Source organism: Halichoerus grypus, chromosome 3 (assembly GCF_964656455.1).
Source record: "Halichoerus grypus chromosome 3, mHalGry1.hap1.1, whole genome shotgun sequence".
Lineage (NCBI taxonomy): Eukaryota > Metazoa > Chordata > Mammalia > Carnivora > Phocidae > Halichoerus > Halichoerus grypus.
The window spans coordinates 81115425-81137327 of NC_135714.1; the positions used below are offsets into that span (position 1 = coordinate 81115425).

The 21903-nt window shown below is 39.7% G+C and overlaps 1 protein-coding gene across 1 annotated transcript in view; it reads left to right on the forward strand.

Annotated features, from left to right (window-relative positions):
• The window catches only part of C3H4orf17 (chromosome 3 C4orf17 homolog), a 334730-nt gene that overhangs the window by 234546 nt on the left and 78281 nt on the right, over positions 1-21903 (forward strand). The window contains exons 8-9 of the mRNA XM_078068238.1: positions 12033-12325; positions 17819-17934. The gene's annotated coding sequence lies outside the window, so the exon portion shown is untranslated. The remainder of the gene's footprint in view (positions 1-12032; positions 12326-17818; positions 17935-21903) is intronic.

Genomic DNA, 21903 nt, shown 5'->3' on the forward strand with positions numbered 1-21903 from the left:
GTGGCATTGTAAAATGGCACAAAAACTGTGAAAAACTGGCAATTCCTAAAAAACTTAAAAATAGAACTACCATATGATCCAGCAACTTCACTTCTGGGTATATATCCAAAAGAATTGCAAGCAGGGTCTCAAATATTTGGACACCCATGTTGATGGAAGCACTAGTCACAATAGCCAAGAGGTGGGGGTAACCCAAGTGTCCATTGACAAATGAATGGATAAACAGAATGTGGTACATACACATAGTGGAATACTATGCAGCCTTAAAAAGGAAGGAAATCCTGTCACATATTACAACATGATTGAGCCTTGGGGATATTATGCTAAGTGAAATAAGCCAGTCACAAAAGGACAATAACTGTATGATTTCACTTATGTGAGGTTTCTAAAGTAGCCAAATACATAGAAATAGAAAGTAGAATGATGGTTACTATGGGGCAAAAGGAGTTGTTTAATGGGCATAGAGTTTTAGATTTGCAAGATGACAAAGTTCTGGAGATCTGTTTTACACAGTGTAAATACACTTAACACTACAGAGCTGTACATTTTTAAATGATTAAGATGGTAAATTTTATATGTGTTTTTTACCAATAAAAAAGATACAAATTGAACTTTTAGTTGTCTGTCATGAAAAATACACTAGATGGGACTAACGGCAGATTGATGTTGCAGAAGAAAAGATTAGTCAATTTTTTAAAAAGATTTTATTTATTTATTTGACAGAGAGAGAGAGAGAGAGAGCATGAGCAGTGGGGAGGTGCAAGGGGAGAGGGAGAAGCAGGCTCCCTGCTGAACACAGAGCCTGATGCAGAACTCAATCCCGGACCCTGGGATCATGACCTGAGCTGAAGGCAGATGCTTAGCTGACTGAACTGCCCAGGTGCTCAGATTAGGAGAGAGAGAGAGAGAAACTATCCAGAATTAAATACAGGGAGAAAAAATGAAAAAAGCATTAGTGAGAAGTGAGTTAGCTTCAAGAGGCCTAATGTATGTGTAATTGTATCCTAGGGGAAAAAAAATGTGGGGGAGATTATATTTGAAGACATAATGGTTGACAATTCTCCATATTTGATAAAAACTATAAACCCACAGATCCAAAAGTTCAATAAACACCAAGCACAAGAAACATGGAGAAAACTATGCCAAGGCATATCATAGTCACATTGCTCAAAACCAGGGATTAAGAGAAAATCTTTAAAATAGCTAGAAAATAAAGATTGGTCATGTTCAGAAGAACAAGAATAAGCAAGACAGCAGATTTCTTGTTGGAAACAACACAAGAAAGAAGTAAGTGGAACAATATCTTTAAATCACTAAGTGAAAAAAAAATCTTTCAATCTAGTATTCTATACCCAGTGAAATTCTTTCCAAATTGAAGGGGAAGTAAAGACTATTTTCAGCACATAAAGGCTGGAAGAATTCACCATAAGACTCACTGTATAAGAAATATTAAAGAAAATCCTTTAAGCAGAAGGAAAATCTATAGTGACAGATACAAGATCACTGGTTGCATTGGCTGGGGGAGGACAGGAGGGAGGTACTAGGGAATTATCAAGAGGTACAAGGGTCTTGTAGGTGTTATGGATATGTTTACTATCTTTGTTGTGAATATGTATAAAAACTTATCAAATTGCACATTCTATATCTGTACAATTTATTTTATGTCAACTATGATTCAAAAAATCTTTTTAAAAGCCTATATACACATTATGAAGTTGACCAGGGAAATCTTTATTACTCCTCTAACAGTCATTGAGTTGGCTTTACCTTCCTGTATTCAGCTGTGATCAAGATCTCATAATGGAGAAAAAAAATCCAAACCAAACCCAAACCAAAATACACACACACACACACACACACACACACACAAATCTTTAGCTGGCAGCAGGAATGTCTTTGATTAAAGGCATGGAATCGTAAAGTATCTTTTAAAACCCCTATAAAACTAAACATAAAAAGGCAATCTCTTTTACTTCCTTTACAAAGGAAATAAAATTATTTATTCTTTTATGTAAATTAATATTTAAAATTTCCCTGGGAGAGAAAACATTTTGATTCATGCAGAGATATAAATAACATATAAAACTTTCCTTTGAACAGGTCTTAAGGGAGGTGGAGAGTGAGAGTGAAAAACCATGTCTTAGTTTTTCTGGGATGCTGTTGGTTTGTGCCTTTTGTCTCAGCATATTTATTAGTAAAACAGCCATTGACTCTTAAAATTAACCTGATTTGGATAATAAATTTTGTGGGCACCTACAAAGGCTGGCTAAGATGCAGGAGAAGGGGAAAAGAGGCGGAAGGAACACATGGGGAACACACATATCAAAGTCTTCTGCTTCTCAGAATTGCCTAAAACCTCTGTTCCCATATCAACCCATTTATCAAGAGGGCATGAATCAGTGGTGGGAATGGTACTAACCCTCACTATGTATGGAGAAATCCAGACTTCAGTGAAGTAAAGAGAAGTTAACTCACATAAATAAACAGATAGGGCTACTTGAGTGGCTCAGTTGGTTAAGTGTCTGCATTTGGCTCAGGTCATAATTCTGGATTCCTGGGATGGAGTCCTTTGTTGGGCTTCCTGGTCAGTGGGGAGTCTGCTTCTCCCTCTTCTGCTGCTGCTCTCTCTCTCAGTCAAATAAATAAATAAAATCTTAAAAAAAAAAAAAAAAGGCATATAAAATGAGAAAGGTGAAGTCTGCACTGAGATCAAGTTCTGTTCCTGGGTTCTGTTGTTGCTGAGGTCCAGGTGCCTTCTATTCATTGTTTGGTTGTTCATCCTTCTTTGAATTCCATGAATTAATACGTTCTCAGTTTATCAGGGACATCTGTTTTATTTAATCTGGAGCACTCCATTATTCCTTCTTTTTAAATTAAATTGCCTTCATTTGGGAATTACTCTTCTCTGACTCTACGTTTGCCCAATGGAGGTGCCTCTGCAACACACTGGCCATGGGATGAGCACAAGACCCATATATGGCCAATCACAGCCTCGCATTCTTCTGGCCAAAGATGTTGGCCCTGGAAGGGACATGTGATCCCAACTACCATTGTTTGAGCTCTTCTTTGGGATTTTTAAGCAAAGATTCTTAGAGAAGTTTTCTTTCTTTTGGGACTGCTATCCTGGAATGGCATGAGTTCTAAGCTGTCTGTATCATAATCACCTGTTGCACGGGGAAAGCATGTAATGGGAGGGAATGACAACCAAAAATAAAGGGTTAGTAAATAGACAATGGGATTGAGTTTCTCTTGCAACTGGAAAGACCTCGCCATCTTGAGAGATCATCATCAAAATGCTATAAGATAATTACTATTATACTCCTCTTTCACACATGAGGGAACTGAAGCTAAGAGAGTTCCAAAGTATAGTCAGTGGCAGAATGGGAATGTGAAATCCAAAACCCACAGTTGTCCCATCATACCACCTTCCCACAAGCTCATTCTAGGTGAACAAATAGAATGTATGATGCATGTTGGGCATTGTTCTAAGAAAAATATCTGTCCCCGTGTGACTTATATTCTTGTGAGGGCTTACAGAGAAGAAGAAAAATAAATCAGTCACATAGTAAGTTAGTGATACATGCTGAGAAGAAAAATAAAGCTGGGAAGTGACTAAGAGTTTCCTGGGAGAGGTGTGTATACAATTTCAAATAGGTGGTTAGGGAAGGTTTCCCTTAGAATATTCCATTTTAGCATAGACTTGACAGAGTTGAGGGAGACAGAGGGAAGACCAGTCTAGACAAAGGGTGCAGAGGTGGGAGTCTGCCTGGAAGCCTTGAGGATTAGTGAGGGAGTCATGGGGATGGGGCACAGTGAGCAAGACTGGTTAGTGAAGGGAAGGAGGTCAGAGAAGCAATGTGGTGGGGAGCAAAGTCATGTGAGTGTTGAGGTCATTTTGAAGGGATTTCAGCTTTTATTCCAATTGAGATAGAAAGCCACAGGAAGGTTTTAAGCAGAGGCCTTCCCTGATCTGACAGCTATTTTGACAGGATCCTTTTGTCTTTTGGTTGAGAACAGACTGTGTGTTTGTTGGGTGGTGGAGGGGGGCAGGAAGCTGAGGATGCAAGAGTGGTACAAGAGATGAGTTAGGAAACTTCAAACATACAGGGGAGTTGGAGTTGGAGATTATGGCAACTCTGATGCCAGCTTAGTGATGGAAACTCAGAGAAAGGAGAGACAAATGTTAGCTGGACTCCTCAGACGGAAGACTGGAGGGCTGTTGAAGAAGCAATGGACTGTGGCCCTGCAAAGAGCACAGGAAGGAAGTGTGAGGAGCCAGCAGAGGGGAAGGGAACACAAGTGATATGTTGACAGGTTGTGATCACCTCTACCATACATGGAGTGTCCACTCAGTGCCAGGCCCTCCGCTTAGCACTTCACAGACATAATTTCTTTCTTTTTTTTTTTTTTTCACAGACATAATTTCTAATAGCCCCACAAAGTCATTATTACCACCATTTTATAAATGAGGGAATTCAGACTCAGTAAGGGTAAATAGTTCCTGAGAAAAATAGAAAGCATAAGGACCTTTCCATTTTCCTTATAGGTAGAAAATCGTTACAATGCTTGATGTAAAATTTTTAAGCCTATCGTAAATCCCATAAATCCAAATGTCTTTTTTCTTTTTAAGATTTTTATTTATTTATTTGAGAGAGAAAGAGAGAGCATGAGGGAGAGGCAGAGGAAGAAGCAAACTCTTTGCTGAGCAGGGAGCCCGACGCAGGGCTCGATCCCAGGACGCTGAGATCATGACCTGAGCTGAAGGCAGCAGCTTGACTGAGCCACCCAGGCGCTCCCCCATAAATTCAAATGTCTTAATATTCTGTTTACTTATAAATGTATTTTTCATTCAAGACAGCAGGAGGCACCACAGGAAACAGTCTTTGCTGAGAGGTTTTGCCATCTCTGCATGCTGCTCAGCCTAGTCACTGATGGAACTGAGACATTTGCTCCATTGTAGAGGAGGAAGCTTGGGATGAAGGTGGGGAAGCCAGCTGACAGCCATCTTCAACCACCTGGAGAGGAGCTGGCATGTGGGAAAAAAGATCAGACCTGTTTTTTCAGGTCTATGAAGCCGGGTCAGGGCAAGGCTTGGAGTTAGAGGCAGATCAGCCTGACATGATGAACAATTTCCCTAGGTTGGCTGTTGAGCAGTAAAATACTTACAGGCAGGCTTGAAGATGTCCTAGCAGATTATGCAACCCTTTAACAGATCACAGTGGGGAGAAGTTGAACACCAGATGGGAGGGGTGGTCCCAGTAGACAACTTACAAAGTTCTTTCAAATTGGAGGTTAGAATCTTCTGGCTGTTGGTGGACACACATCATTCCCTGACCTTTTTAATGCAAGCAGCAGAGAACAGTTTTTTTCTGTTCTAAAGCTTAATAATTAAAAACACAACAGCTGCTGGAATGTAGAGTGTCCCACTGAAAGGAGCAGAAGAAACTACACTAAGATCATGAGTTCCTATCTCTGTTCCTATCTTTGAACCAACCAACTGTGTGACTTTATTTTCCATCTTCCTAACCTATAAAATAAGGGGGTAGAATTTGAGGAAATTTAAGGTCATTTCCAGCTCTCACAGCCTATCCAGTTACCTGCCTTTTTGCTCAATACATATTATCAGTTCAGTTTTCCCTCCCATAAAAATCTGTGCATTCCAGTTTTGCTGGGTTTGGTTTACTTTCAGATTGAGAATTTAGGTACTCTCTTAGTCACCTAAAAGTTGGATAGCTTAATATTTTACATGTAAAAGATGCCACTGAGGAGGCTCAAGGCTATTGGAATATGACTTGGGAGTGTCGGGGGATGTAATGACGAGATGATGAAAGTCACAGATTTTCCTCCAACATAAATGGAGTCTACAAGGAGAGTTGTCACTTGTAAACCCACAGTGAGGGTAGACTCAGTGAAAATAAGCATTCACATCAGCATTGGTTTCCCTTTTCCCTCTCCTCACACAACACTCGTGAAGGCTTGAAGTGGGCTCATAGGATGTGTATGAGAACAATTTGGCCACTTAGCAATTCAACCTAACGTTGAGCCTGTGATCCCATTGAGGCCACAGTTTTACTGTGGAGAGGTTCTGAAATTCACAGGGCTCTGCAGGGGAGGAGCTACAGGAGGAAGCACCCTCCATCCTAAACTCCTGCTCCTCACAGCCTCCTCTTGATGTCTTTGTGGATCAACTTTAGGTTCTTGGTGGAACTACTGTCTGACTGTGACCAAAAGGACTTAGAGACTCGGAGGGTCCACTGATGCAACTTTACTGTATTCCACCATTACACCAGCAGGGAGATGGGCCTTGGGCTCATGCTCATCTTACAGACAGGAAACTAAGTGTGATCCTTAAGGAAGATGATCACTCAGACCTTTTCTCTTTTCTTCTTGGAACCTCCAAACACATCTACTGTCCTTTCCTACATTCTGTGTGTACAGAAGCCTCAGAGTCACTAATGATGGAAGCCCAACTCTGAGCTGATGGGATTAAGCAGAGACATGAACACTCCAGACCATTACCTATGAAGAGATCATAGGAGGTCACAGGCAAGTCCAGAGGGCTCTTACTGGCAGGTGAAATGGGGGCTGCACTGAGCTGTAGCAGCAGCCTCCCACTCTGGTCTTGCCAGACCTTTTGTCAGGGAGCCTCCAAGATCTCAAGTGAGGAGATACTGGGTTACTCTGTGGGACTGGCAGCTGAGGGCAGAATATTATGACATTTCCTAGTGCGAATTTCTCTGCTTTAGAAGCGTCTAAATCCCTCTACCTCATGACTGACTCTGGAGAGAAGAGGTGAGGGGGTGGGAGGAGAAGCCTGCCCTAACTAAAGGCCTTTTCCTGTCCTTATATATTTTCAAGACCATGAAGTTTAAGATGTGTGGAATGGGACTCAGAGTGCCTTACAGTTAGAACTGGGGTAGGGACTCTTTGAACTGTTTATTCACTCAAAAGGTCTCTTTAGGGCTGAGTATGCCCCAAGCTAAATCCCAAGCACATAAATCAATAAGACAGTCATGTGCCTATCATTGTGACCTGTGAGGCAACTAGACATCTGATAAGTGGGGGGTGGGGAGAAATAAGCTGGAGCTGCTTAAGTACTACATCAGGCCTTATGCATGCAAAGTAGTTAGACTCACTCTCAATTTAGCTCACTGGAGACAGAGAGCACCAGCTTCTCCTACTTCCTCTTGCATCAGCTCCCAGGGCTGCATCGATCAGCACTCACGCCATTCACATATGACAAAGAAATACTGAGACCCTCCAGGAAGCAGTCTTTGTCTCCCTCCCCACTGTTACACAGGGGCTCCAAAGTCACAAGCATCCAAAAGATCAAAGGCCAATAGAAATAGTCCTTCACCCTGACAGAGAGTTAAGTACATATCTTTTGCATGTCCCTATTTTCTCAGAAGGGCATTGCCTCCCCCACTCCCAACCTCACCAACCCTAAGAAACTCTTTTTTACTTAGCCAAACCCATGTTCCCAGTCAGGAGAAAGAGGCCACCAATTGTGCTATACACAGTCATACCAAAAAAAAAAAGTCCAATTTAGTTTTCCGTCACAGTCCATTTTTGCCATGTGGTAAGCAGCTGAAGCCAAAAAGGACCTGAGGCACCGTATCCACATGCAATGACCATGTGTCATTCTTCCACTGTGACCAAAGCAAAGGGACCCCTTTGGCTCTCCTGAGACCAGGGCCACATTGAGACAATCGCAGCCATTTATCGAACACTCATTTCATTTGTCCTGAACTTTAACATGACTCCTATTCTATAAAGCTGTAAGGACACTGACCACAAGTTTTTCTTAAATCTCACATGTCCCCTAGGGAGTACCCCAACTACAAGGAAGGCCCTTCTTCCCCTGGATCTCTGATTGTAGGCTTTGAGCCTGTCTTTGGTGTATGGAACATGCTGGATAGCTAGTTCGTGCAAGCATACCCTGAATGCTTCTGTTAAGCACAATCTTGAAAAACATAGAGACCCTCTCCTCCCTCTATATTCCCATCAAGCAGAATGTGCAGCAAAACGTATTATTCAGTGTTCAGGGTCATGTGCTCTGGGGGTGGCCACCCAGAGTGTCTACCTTATAATGAAGAATGTCCAAGCATCAGGCCTAGGTCTCCTTGGAGATGCTGGCAATGTGGAGAGGAGAAGGGCCACTGACAGTTGCTTGGTTAAGTTGCTATGGTGTAAAAACTTGCTGTACATAGATCCCAGCAGTGGCTTCTTTGTCCATTTGGCCACTCCTAGACTCCCTGTACTTCAGTTTCCCTAATAAATCTATCTCGATCTCTGTATCCAAGTCTTTTCTTTGGCCTCACGGGACCATCTCCCACCCTAGGCTTTAGAGTCTGCTGGTGTGAGGCTGCACATTTGGGAATACTTGTTAAAACTAAACAAAGTTTGTTCTGGTGATTTCTGAACTTGGGGTAGATAGAAGCTAAGCTAATCATACACAGGATTAATCATTGAAATTAATGGTTAATGATGAAAATACTTATGTTCAATCTCTCCCTAAAACTGGATTGTGGATACAAAGTTCAAGAGACAAACCAGCCAATACTATATCTGAAACATAGTGCAAACTTAATGTGTTACCTAACTTTGAGCTTGAATATTGAAGAAACTCTGAAAACTGAATGTGGTTTTATATTCCCAGAATCTGAAAAGTGTCTTATATAAAATAGTTATCTTGAAGCTCAAACTCAAAGTAGTGCCATAAAAAATACATAAAATTCCAACCTTGGCTCTGAAAGCGTAATGCTTTTTTCGTTCCCATCTTTTAGACAAAGAAACTGTGTGAAATAAGATGGATCCAGCTACAGGAGTGAGGAGGGTGATTTGAGAAGCTGTGGAACCAGATGCCCTGTTTAGAGATCCACGTGTGTTTCATAGTTTGGTGGGTTCTCTTGGTGGGGAAAATGGATCCTTTGGTCCCAGTACTTTGTTTCTTCATGACACAAATCTTCTCCCTTAAGCAGTGAATTACTCTATAGCTCTGAAAAGTAAAGAGGTTAATAAATAAATACACAATACACTCATATAAAGGGTGAAGCGGTCATCACAAAGTCAATTGCAAATTTCATGTTGGCTTTAATTCTACTACAGAACACCAGTTTATCAAATTTCATTTCTTGATCTTAAAGGGTCTTGAAGCTTTGAGAAGAAAGTAGCAGAAGCAAAGAGCTAGTTCAGATATTAAACAAACATGTCTTTTTCTTAGTAAGACTACAGAGCCTAAAAGGTCAAATCGCTTTTCTTTTGGTTGGGCTAAACTCTGTGGTAACCTTAGTTGTTTTATGCTGATTAGAAGCTGGGTGACAATGTGTGGCTTTGATTAATAACAGTTGCTTTAAAATTATGTTTGATAGACAAATTGTCTTAAAACCTGAAGTCCATGAGAGGGTTATAACAATGAAAGGGGGATTGGTGGTGAATCATTAATGAAACCAGTGATAGAAGACAGGCCTAGGATCAGGTCAACCAGTCTTTGGTTGGTGAATAATTTCAATGGCCATTCTCAGTCACTTTTGGATTAGCCTAGTTTATTGCTTAATATTTTAAGGGAGTCATTTATTTACTAAATATTTATTGGGACCTAGATGACAAGTACAGTGCTAGGTATTGGGGAGAAAATGAGGAATGGGGCCTATGTCCAGTGATTGTGATACTCCGCCTGCCTCTTCAGATCTGTGCTGTGCCCTTCTCTGTGCCCCCAGGAGACTGATCCCCACAGCTGGAACACTGGGCATCCCTGGCCTCTGGATTCTGGCTGGGTTGAGTCAAGGAATTTACCAGCAGATCGGAGGGCAGGAGGAAACTGAGGTTGGGTATTTATTCCCTGTCTTCCTCATTGCCCCCCTGGTTTGCAAGTGACTATTTCCTCTGCCTGTGGCCACTGCTCTGTCTGTGGTTCCAGCACTTGCTAGATTCTGGTAACTCTTCCTTGTTCTTGCCCTTCAGGCCTAGAAGCAATAACAGTTTCCCACTGTAATGAGACCTTGGATACTTCATCACTCCTTGTTGGAGTGACTAATTCTGGCTGCATCTCTGAAAAACAACAACAACAACAACAACCTGTTATTAAACTTTCTTCAATTAAACTCTAATTAGATTTTGTATACTATTTCCTGCTAGGATCCTAACTGATAGACCTCCTGCCCTTGAGTTGTTCACCAGACAAGTCAATAAACAGTGACTCTTCAGCATGAGCACAACTGTGATGAAAATTCTAGTTTCTGGCTTACTAGATTAGAAGCTCACCAATGTAAGGAACAAAGAGAAGAATATAAAATGACAATTATGGCAACCATAAAAGTAAACAACTAGAGATGACTGAACTAAACAATTCTTTCAACCTACATTTATTTGTTTATAACCTATTATCGGGCAAGGAATTATGTGGGGGAATTGAATTTAAAATGGGAGAATGGGATCAATTCAGTGACGTTAAAAACTAATAAATGTAAATACAGTATAAAAAGAAAGACTTGGAGTCATAGTGGGCACATAAGCACACTCTCCCCAAACTTTCAGCCTATGACATCATTTGTAAGCTCGAATGTGATTTCCATACTGATTAACAGACCATTTTTAATACATTTTCTCTTATTCCTAAAGCAGTTCCTAGGTTGTGTAGGACATAAGTGGCAGGATGTGCTTTGTGTAAGTTGCACAGCTGGTCCAGCATTTCAGGGTTTGGTGTCTCCATCAAGCACAAAATTTTTGGCTGTGACTTCGTTGTCCTTAACCCTACTAGAAAAGAGAAACAAACAAGGCAGCTGGAAGAGTGTCCCAAGGCACCTGTGAAAAGGAGCAGTTATGTTTTATCTGTCTTCCTAACTTGATAGTAAACTCACTCATAACTTTTTGGCCTCACTAGATACTGCCACCCTCAACTCCTTTCTAAGACCCAAAGAGGAGACCAGTCCTCACTGGGCTAAGAACCTTCTATTTGTGCATTTTTAAGAAACACTGTCGGGCATCTAATCTTGTTAGCCTTTCTGCTGGCTGCTGGAGAGTGATGAATAGTCATGAGGGAACAAACACATAAACAGAATACTACAGTATGTGCACTCAATGACAGAATCATACCCAGGTTATTATTGAGTGAGCGGAGAGGCACTGAGGTCAGAGGAGACATTCTGGAGGAGTGAAGCCTAACCTGAATCCTGACGGCTGAGCAAGAATTTGCTAAGACAAGGGGGCAGGATGGGAGAATATTCTAGGAGGAGGAAAAGCAAGAGAGAAAGCAAGGAAGAAGAAGAAACCCAAGCATAGTGTGTGCAGGGGAGAACTCAAGCATTTTAATGCTGCCTGAACATGGCGGGTAGTATAGTGGGTGGTGGGGAGGTCAGCTGGTCCATCACGCAGGGTCTTTGATTCATGTTCATATCCTGGAGGCAAAGTTTAGTTTTTGAAGGACTTTTTTTTTTTTTTAATGTTCAATTAGCCACTGTATAGTACATAGTTTTTGATGTAGTGTTCAGTGATTCATTAGTTACGTATAAAACCCAGTGCTCATCAGAGCACGTGCCCTCCTCAATACCCGGTCACCCTGTTACCTCTTCCCCCTGCCCTTCTCCCCTCTGAAACTCCCACATTGTTTCTCAAGGTCCATAGTCTCTCATGGTTCATCTCCCTCTCTGAAGGACTTTTAAGTAAAGAAATGATGTAGTCAGATTTGCCTTTAAGATGCCTCACCTGGGGACTGTGGGGAAAAGCCAGAGGGGAATAAGACAAGAGATAAGGTATATGGAATTTCGTAAAGTTCTCCTTGTAATTACCTTGCAGGAAGGTAATAGCATAACAACATTTCTCTTTAAGTATTGACAATTTCCAAAGATTAGGGATAATTAAGTAGGTCATACAGGCTGTGTTTTTGGTGATTACTAGTAAAGTTAAATTTAAAAACTCAGTAAATTTAACTAGAAGAAAGTCTTGATTCCCAAAGTATTACTGAGTTTGTTTCCAATGAAAGATAAAGCAGTTAAGTCCATGGTTAAGTCCTTGAATTCTCTGTTGCTCTTCAGGGGAAATAAGCCAGTGAAAAATAAAGCTCCTTCCTAAGGGAAAAGAAGCAGTTCCTGCTCTGATGGAAAGAAGAAGGGGACATGAGTGCGGTCTCAGTCCCAGCCATAGAGTGCACCTGTGCTTGGCATTCTATCCATCCTTGTCAGGCAGGGGCCTCGTCCTCTCTTCCACCTGAACAGGAACCAACTGGGGCCCAAGCAGAGCTGGTCCGCAGCGAACAGGGCATGCCCTCTCCACTCTACATCATCCTGTCCATGTCCAGACTGTGAAGCATCCTACTCTGAGGCCTGAGGTGAGAGAATGTGGTACGAGGAGGTTGGTGATGCTTTCTCCTTTGCACTCAGAAAGCCCCTTTGTATCTTAAAGAACAGAAAAAGAGAATACTCAGTTTGGGCATTGCCATGGGTGGGCTTGGAGGCCTTGGATGAGCTAGTCCGAACCCATTCTGCAACAGACCAGGGACATGTGTTTGATGGCTATTGCAGGCCTTTGGGCAAGAGATGAGGAAACCAAGCCAGGAAACGTGCTAGCAGGGAATTGGCTGATTCATATTTAGGAAGTAAAATCAAGAGGCCTTAATGAATCATTAAATGTGGACACTGGTGCAGAGGAGGACTCCAACATGGTGCCCAGCTTCTCAGTTTGAGTGGATGGTGGGGCCACAAACTAAAATGGAAAACCCAGGAGGTAGGTCGACTTTGGTGGGAATAAAGGAGTTAGTTTGGGTCAGATTAGTTTGAATTACCCAGACGATTATTCCCCAGTAGTTGGAGAGTTCATCCAGATGAGTAAGGTCAAAATGCCAAGCTATTCTTAGGGAAAAGTACTGGGCATGGACTGTCAGGTATAATTGTATTGTGTAAGTTGTGAAAAGGAGAAGAATATTCTTGGTTAAAGGTAGAGAGACCTCATATTAGAGGTCTCCTAAGTGAGGTGGGGAGATTTCAGGGAATGATTAGGTGTTTCTCCTTTTAGGGACTCTTACCATTCCTACAAACATTGCCTGATGCACCAACACCAAAGGAACATGTCTGACTGCCTCTATGAAAGTCTGACAGCCAGGGACTAATTGAGCCTTGGAAATAAATAACCAGTGTAGGGAAGTAGGCCACTTTCTTCATTTGACCCTTATTACAATTGGAGGAAAGACTGGATAATGAGATATTCTCCATGGCTTAATTCAAGAAGCAACTGGGGGAAAGGATGAGACTTAATATTCTTCAAACAAGAGAAACCTCAAAATATGAGGAAGCTGACTTTTAAACAATGACCAATGTTATAATAATTTATTTATTTAAGTTTCAAAGTGACAATAGTCCAAATTAGGTGAGATTTGTCTTACCAAGCATTCTAGAAGCAAGTAGGAATGAAATAGGGCCTCTGACAGTGCTAGGGCTGAGGTCCTAGAACCTAGTCCTCTCTCTTTCTGAGTTATTACTCCTTCATCAAGCTCACTTGCTGGAGAGTTTCTTTAGAATTCTGCCAAGTGCTTTCCAGGACCTTTGGTGGCTTCCTGGGGAGAGCCCATTTCTGTGATTCTCCTTTGCCAGAACTAAAGCACTAGTACGGGTCTCCTATTTTGCAAAAGTAAAGTAGAAGTTCTTTAGTACCTTTTATTCCTAGGGAAACACTCCTCAGCATTCTTTTCCAAAGTACAGAGAAAGCAGGAGTCCTCATTCTAGTTAGGTTAGCATATGAAAGTTAGAACAAGATGGAACCCCAAATGTTGAGAGTTGGAACCCAGGCCTCTGACTCAGGTGACCATATCAGGCTTTTGATTAAGTTCTAATCCATAATCGCATATGATATTTGCACTTCATGGTTTTTTCTGTATCCAAGTTTGTTTTACAAAATGCTTTGAGATATGCCGGATAGTTACGTAAATATATGTTTCTTTGCCAAAATTTTGCGTTGAAGTTTATAAAATGCCGGCAAAGTTAAAACACTGTTTTTTTTTTTCCTAAATGTACAATTGCAAGTTTGGGTAAACATTATTTTTAATTAAAATGTTGACTTGATTTTTAAGTGAGAGTCTTGTTCATTCACAGTAGAGAAAAATCCAAATTTGAAATTAAATATTTGACTGCCAGAAAGAGCAGTGGCGAAGAATATGTTTTACTACTTCATTCAATTCTTTGGCTAACATGATGATGTATTTAGTGTGTTGGATGCTTGGTACTGCCAGAAATACATATCCTCTCAATTGGATTGTTGAATCAGTCAAGAATGCATAGTATCCTTTGGGCACGGATATTCTATAGGTACTGTTTAAAGAAAGAACTTGGAGTAGTCCCTGTTTTACAAAACTACATGTATAATGGGTTGAACTCTCAGGGAAAGCATCAGTCACTTCTCTGCAGGTCATGGGATGACTGGCAGTGTCAGCAAGGTAGTGGAAAGAACTACTGGAACCCAAGGCTGATTGTCAGGAGTAACAGGGATTTTTACTTTTCCTTTCATGAAGGGAATTCAACTCTGCGAAGAAGTGAGGAACAAAAAGATGAACAAATATATGTGCATGAGAAAGATAAAGATTACTTTATGAGGCCTAAGCTAATTATTACAGAGGGCTAGAAAACATTTTGGATGTAAAGAGGAGCGAGAAACAAGAAAACATAGGTGGAAGGAATTTTGCAGGGTGGAGTTGAAGTAAGGAGGAAAGCTATACATAGTCTTTTTCTTCCTCTAAGTAAAAATCTTTTTATATCAATCTTGGTGAAAACTAAATCATGTTCTCTTCTGGACAAGTGTATAAGGGAACTGACTATTGAGATAAATAAATACATAAAAATGTCCTTAAGGAATTAGCATTTTTTCAGGTTCATGAACCCAATCTTATTAACATTTTGAGGCAAATACCAGCTGTGCTGGCATTTTTATAATTCCCAGTAGGAGACTGTCAACTTTTCCAAATTACTGGTCTTTGGCCATGTGGTTCCTTCAATAGGAAAATTTTGCCTGTCTCCGGCTCATCCTTCATATATGAGCTTAAAGTGATCTTGTTAGTATGGCTTTCAAAACACCTTATAGAAAGCTGAATGTTGCTTCTTTTCTACCCTTTTTTTTTTTCCTCTAACACAGTACCTTGGTCATTCCCCTATTTAGCACTTATCACAAATTTATGTGATATATTTATATGTTTGTTTACTTTTCTTAGTAAATGGTCTCTTACTACACTACATGATCTATAAGGGCAGAGATCATGTCTGCTTCATTCGCCACTGTGAGCTAGCTGCTTACCTAAGTACTTGGTACATGGTTGAAGTGGGAAAAAAAATTGCCAAATGAATGAATACCCCTCACACATTATTTAAGTGATTAAAATTTTAGATTATTCTTTAAACAAGAAGCTTAATTAAGAAGGATATTTCTTTTAACATCCTCTAGGTATTTCTTGCTTATTTATCCTTTGATTTAACATCCAATAATTCAGTTTGACATTGCTTTATGGCTTCATTGACAAAAAATGAAAAATATACAAAAACTATCAATTTCCTGATCTCACCTTAAAAACCAGTGTTTTCTGATGATTCAAAAAACCATTCATAGGTAGGTTTTCCTGGCAAGATAGTAGAAGGTCTTTCTCTTCACTATTTGGCCATGACAAGTACAGATGTGAAAAATGATTTCATAAAGTTTCATAAAAAATAGTAAATATATGAAATTGTGACATATGCAACATTTGTAAAAATATAATTAATAGGAAACTTTAGTCCAGCCAAAGTAGAATTTATTTCAAAAACTGATCTGATAATATGTTTATTCCTTCTTGGATTTATTTCTTTTGCTGTAACTATACTTGAATATAACTTTAAATGTCCTTATTTAATGATTTTTTTTAAGTTTGAGATGAGACAATTCATTTCCATATTTTTCTGGTTAAAAGTGCTTCTTTGAGTGTACCTGGATGGCTTAGTCATTAAGCGTCTGCCTTCGGCTCAGGTCATGATCCCAGGGCCCTGGGATCGAACCCCACATCGGGCTCCCTGCTTGGCAGGAAGCCTTGCTTCTCTCTCTCCCGCTCCCCCTGCTTGTGTTCCCTCTCTCGCTGTGTCTCTCTCTGTCAAATAAATAAATGAAATATTAAAAAAAAAAATGCTTCTCTGGGGACAGTTTTTACTTCCTTAATTAGGTCATAGGGTTCTAACAGTAGACATTGCTAATGGATGAGGGAAATGTCTCTAAGTGATTCTGAAGTGGAGATTATACATATATATTATGTATATAAATATATGTATTTATATATGTATTATATTTTATATATTTATTATTATTATAATATATAATTATTATTATATATTATATATTTATAAACTGTGACTATGACAAGTGCTTTGAAAATTGCTATAGCCAAACTTAGCTGATGATGAAGGTACTTCACAAAGGAATTTCGTATACTTTTTAGGTATTTTGGCTGTTTGTTTTTTTTAAACCTAGATTAAACTAGATCAGCAAACTAGGAGAAGGGAAGAGAACTTTTACTCCTTGGCTTCAAGCCACTTTTCATTGGGAAATATTCATTGTGTAAAAGTGGAGATTTTGGAGAGTTTACAATCTACCAAGGCAGGTCTGTCTCAACTATGTTATAGCCTTGTCTTAAAACCCCCAATTTCTGCTATACCCCCCTTACTCATTTTTCTTATAAAGCATCTCATATGTTTTTTCAGGTGTTTTAATACTTTATCCACAGCCAATAAAAGCTCAATAACAAAATAAAACTGCCCTCTTCAAACAAAATATATCACCACAAAACATTTTGTAAAATATTCAATTTTTGTTAAGAAATTTTAGTGCATTATACATATAGAGGTAGATAGATGATAGATAGATGATAGATAGATAGAGAGAGAGATAGATAGATAGATGCAGTTGCACCAAACTGAAAACATTTTTTTGTTAAATCAGAGAAATTACTAAGTAAACAGGGACTTGGGGACTTATAATTCTACTTTACTGAGCCCAACATTAAGATATATTTTTTTAAGATTTTATTTATTTATTTGGTAGAGAGAGAGAGCACAGCAGGGGGAGCGGCAGGCAGAGGGAGAGGGAGAAGCAGGCTCCCCACTGAGCAAGGAGCCTGTTGTGGGACTCGATCTTAGGACCCTGGGATCATGACCTGAGCGGAAGGCAGACGCTTAACAACTGAGCCATCCAGGCACCCCATAGGATATTTATTACCATGTGATTCTAGCTGTACTTTTATATTTAAGTAATATTATAAAAAGGCATATTTTCTGAAATATTAATAAATGCTGGTAAAAAGCCTCATGCACTTTATTATGCTTTTCATTTTCACCTAGTTATATAATGATGATTCTTAAAGTTAATCATTAAAAAATGTGCTCTTCCTTTACATGACCCTATTTCTTTCCTAATCTCATCAAGGAACTTGTACCATTCAATGAACAGATTTGAAAACCTAATTCAAGTTAATTTATAACAAGTGTTTTTAAAAAATTTCCATTTGAATCCAAAAAATACGGTTACATTGTGTTAAAGACCATCCATAACATGACTATTACTTTAGGAAATATAAACTGTTATCTTTATATGCCAAATCTACTCTAAGTGGTAGCAGTTAGTTAAATCTCTTTTAAAAACTATTGGAATGTAAAAATCCAAGCATAACTACAGCTTTAGAAAATGTAAATTTAAAATTTTAATATTGTTGATCCCAAGCCCCCTGCTAATTCCCAGGGGCTAACAAGCCTCTAAATATTTATTTTATAAAGATTATATATCTTCACCAAATCTTCTACTTCTGCTTATATTTTTGAAACAGATCCACAATCACAGTGGAAGGAAATGTGAAAAGGGAGTTCTAGGTCACCATTATACAACACAGACTCCTGCCCCTTGGACTCAAAACGTCTAGACAGTTCAGAAGCTGAAAGAAAGGTAAAATGACTGTTTTTAGTAATTTGTTTCCATACCTTCCAAATGACAGTTTAATCGATTGCCCTTCCTATCTGTTATAGGAATCTTTATTATATATATAATATATAATATATATATATATTTATATTATATATATATATATAAATATATATATATAAATTCTGTTATTGGAAATCCTCTGGGCCTGAAGTCCTCACCAATTAATTTCCTTCTTGTAGGTCTTTGATAAGGATATCTGAGCCGATTCTTGAAGCATCAGTACAGGCTGACAAGAGGAAATGGGTTTTTCTGGCTGAAGAGAAAGCACATTTAAGACTAGAGAGGTATGAACAGGAAGGGTAATCCAGTGTGCTTAAACTTCTGAATGTCTAGCAGACTCATAAAAGTAGATGAGACCTCCTCCCTCACTGTATCCCCAGAGCCTAGCACAGACACTGCAGGAGAGTGGATGCTAAGTTCTTAGTTGTTGAAAGACTGGATACATTAGTAAATAAAATAGGTTGTGGTCCAATAGTCAGAACTATGCTAAGGCGTTGGCATTTGGGAAAAAGCTGAGTTTTAGCAGCTTAGCGAAGGCCTATTATGTTAAAATGCAGTAGGCAGGAGACCTGTTATCCCACTGCTTTGTTAACTTGTCCAGATGATGGATGATTAGACTGAGCTAAGGTAATGATCATGAGCAATGAGAGGGAGGCATACCGGAGGGGGCACCATCGGGTCTTAGCATCAGTTTGTATGTGCTAGGCAAGAGTAAAGAAGTCAAATGTGAGGCTGTGGCTTCTAGTCTATAAAAGCAGAAGAAGGGGCATTATTTGCTGAGATAAGATGACTGGTGAAAGAACTGTTTGGGGCAAAACTTATGCAAGTGGGACATTAAGGTGAAACTCCATAGGAAGTAGGTGGAAATTGAAGGGCTTAGGTTTATAAATATCCATTTGGAAGTCACTGCAGAAGGTGGGATATTTGAAGCAAAATTTCTGAAAGCAGAATTTGTTTCTTTGGACAATAATTAGTAATTATTTTTTAAACTGGCCATATTAAGCTATTACTTTTGCTTAACTGAGTAAAGTTGTATGGACGATTCTGACAGTTGGACCCATTGGGTTTTTTTTTTTAATTATTATAAATGGTTTGGATGTTCATGATACAATGATCTGGTAATCTAGACCAGATGTAGAGACTATAGACAACACAGAAAAAGCATGCAGGGGAAAAATTAGTGAGAATCTGATCTCAGATTAAAGTACAGTTCCTTTTGCTAATGAAACGCAAAGCCTTGGCATGTAGTGGATGTTTAGTAAATTTAGACTCAATCTAAAATTTCATCTTGTAGACAGGATCTCTGACCCATGAGATGGATGTCCCAGTTGACGTTTGTGTGAATTCTTTATATCCTACCTCGACCCTTGCCCAGCCCTTAGAAGCAACAAGAATAGTGACAAGAATGCCCATGTTGGCTTGGAGCTTGCCAGCTCTGTCAGAGGAGCTCAGGACTGGTGGGAAGAGCCCAGGCTTTGCACTGAGTCTGCCCCTATGAGGTCTGGCAAGTTATTTATTTGCCGCTCACAATCTTAGTTTCTTCAACCGGAAATGGTAACAACCACCACAATAATAAAAGGACCAGAAGAAACTACATTTGAAAAAGCACTTTGAAAACTGTAAAGTAAGTTTTTGTGGCATTACTTGAAGAAATGAGCATCTTAATGATGAGATAAAAAATAGCCAAGATGAAATCAACTCAAAGACAAAATAAAAAAAGATCCCAGCTTTGTTGAAGAGGATGGTTTTGTAAATAGATGCCCAATAGCAGCCAACTGTTCAAATTAATTGCCGGGCACTACCTGGTGATCACAACTTGAAGAAAGTCATCAACACAATTATTTCATACCAGATCAGTGCAGTGGATCTGTTGAATCCTCTTGCTTGTTGTGAGTGAAGGAAATACTCATTATTCTTGAAATGCCAATGTTGTGTGCTCCCTTTTTTCTATAATAAACAATGACTTCAACAGCAAAAAAAAAAAAAAGTGGTTAATATAGGGCAGTGATATACTAAGTCTATGAAGAAGTAATCAGCGATATCAATCTTGCTAAATTAAATAATCAGAAATAAAATATGAAGGAAAGGGTACATTTATAAATATTAAATTTTAGAAGTAGCCTGTGGGGAGGAATCAAGATCACCAGACAAACAGAGACCTCAAATTCTTTACTGCTTTTATTTTAAAAGGTAAAACATAGGTAATCAACTGGTCCAGGTCAAATTTCTTGGCCAGGAAATCAGTCACTAGTTTTGGAACATTATCTCTACTTTCCCAGCCTATAAATAAGCACACATTTTCTCCTTAGATTTTACCAAATGATCTTTATATTTTATCTTATATTATCCCTTTTCTCTCCTGCATTATTACCTTTTCCCCGTAACGGACTATTCTCAAGAGCACACACATAAGCTGTATTTCCCCTGTCTTAAGAAACAAAGGCAAAAAACCCCAAAAAACGAAAAATAAAACAAACAAACAAAAAAAACCCTTTCTTGATGCCTGCATCTTCTTTTTGTTGCCCTGGGTGTGTTGCTTTTACATAAAACTGTCTTTACAGAAAGAATCGTCTCTAGTTCACTGTTTCGGTTCCACTTCCTTTCTTCCCGTTCTCCTGGGAGCCCACTCAACACTCTGCTTACAGCTTTTGTCAGGGTCACCCATGACCTCGTGGTCGATGTGAGGCCAAAACTTGTTTTCTTTCCACAGTAATTGGGTTACAAGAACGAGGGGCTGGTGGTATGGATGGCATTCTTAAGAGGAGACTTCTTAGAGGAAATAAGACTTGAACTAAGGAACAAACAATAAGAGATAGAAGTTGAGCCTCCTCACTTTGACTGTGTGTGTGATGTGGGGAGATTATGGATTACTCAGGAATATTAGAAGTAAACTTCAGTTATTCTGTAAATATCTATTGAGTATGGACTGAGTTATCAGGCACCATTTCAGGGCTGGGAGTATAGCAGAGGTGAAACATACCAAGTCCCTGCTTTCAGGAAGCATGAGAATCCTCTCGTTTTAGTGCAGAGAATTGACAATAAACAAGTAATCCGTGACAAGCACAAAGGAGAAAAACAGAGTAAAAGCAGTAGGGAGTGCAGGGGAATGAGGGTGGGAGGGAGAGAAAGAATGCTACTTTATAAAGCTCAGGGAAGGGCTGCCTGATAAAGTGACATTTGAGCAAATGTAAAGGAAATGAGCTAGCCAGAAATCTTGGGAAAGAATATTTCAGGGAGAGTAAATGCAAAGGCCAATGAGGTAGAGTGTTGGCCCGTGAAAACAGTGAAGAGTCTAGCACGGCTAGAGCAGCGTGAGGCCAGAAGAATAGTAGCGCCTGGGGTCAGAGGGCCAGATCCTGTGGGGCCTTTTGGCCATTGCATATTTTGGAATTTTATGCTGAGTGAAAAAGGAAGCCATTAGAGGGTTTTGAGAGAGGAATGACCTGATCTGACTTCCATTTTTAACAGTCTCACTCTGGCTGCTCAGGGGAATATTCTATATGGGGGCAGAGGGCAAAAGCAGGGAGGCCATTTAAGAAGTTACTGTAATGCAGGAAGGAGATGATAGTGGCTTGGACAAGTGATGGTGCTGGTGAGAAATAATTAGACCCTGGCTATACTTTGAAGATAGAGCCAATAGGACTTGCCAAAATATTCATTATTTGAAAGAAAGAACATAATCCAAGGTTTGGGGCCCGACCAACAGGAATGATGGAACTATCGCTTCTTGAAGTGGGAAGATTGTGAGGAGTAGGTTGGGGCCTGGGGTAGAGGTGGTAGAATCAGGCATGGTCTAGGACAAGTGAAGTTTGCACGTCTATCAAATATCCAAGTGGGGGTGTCAGGTAGGTAATTGGATATATGAGTCTGTAGCTCAGGTGGAGGTCTAGGCGAAGATATAACCTTAAGTGTTATAAACAGTGTATTTAA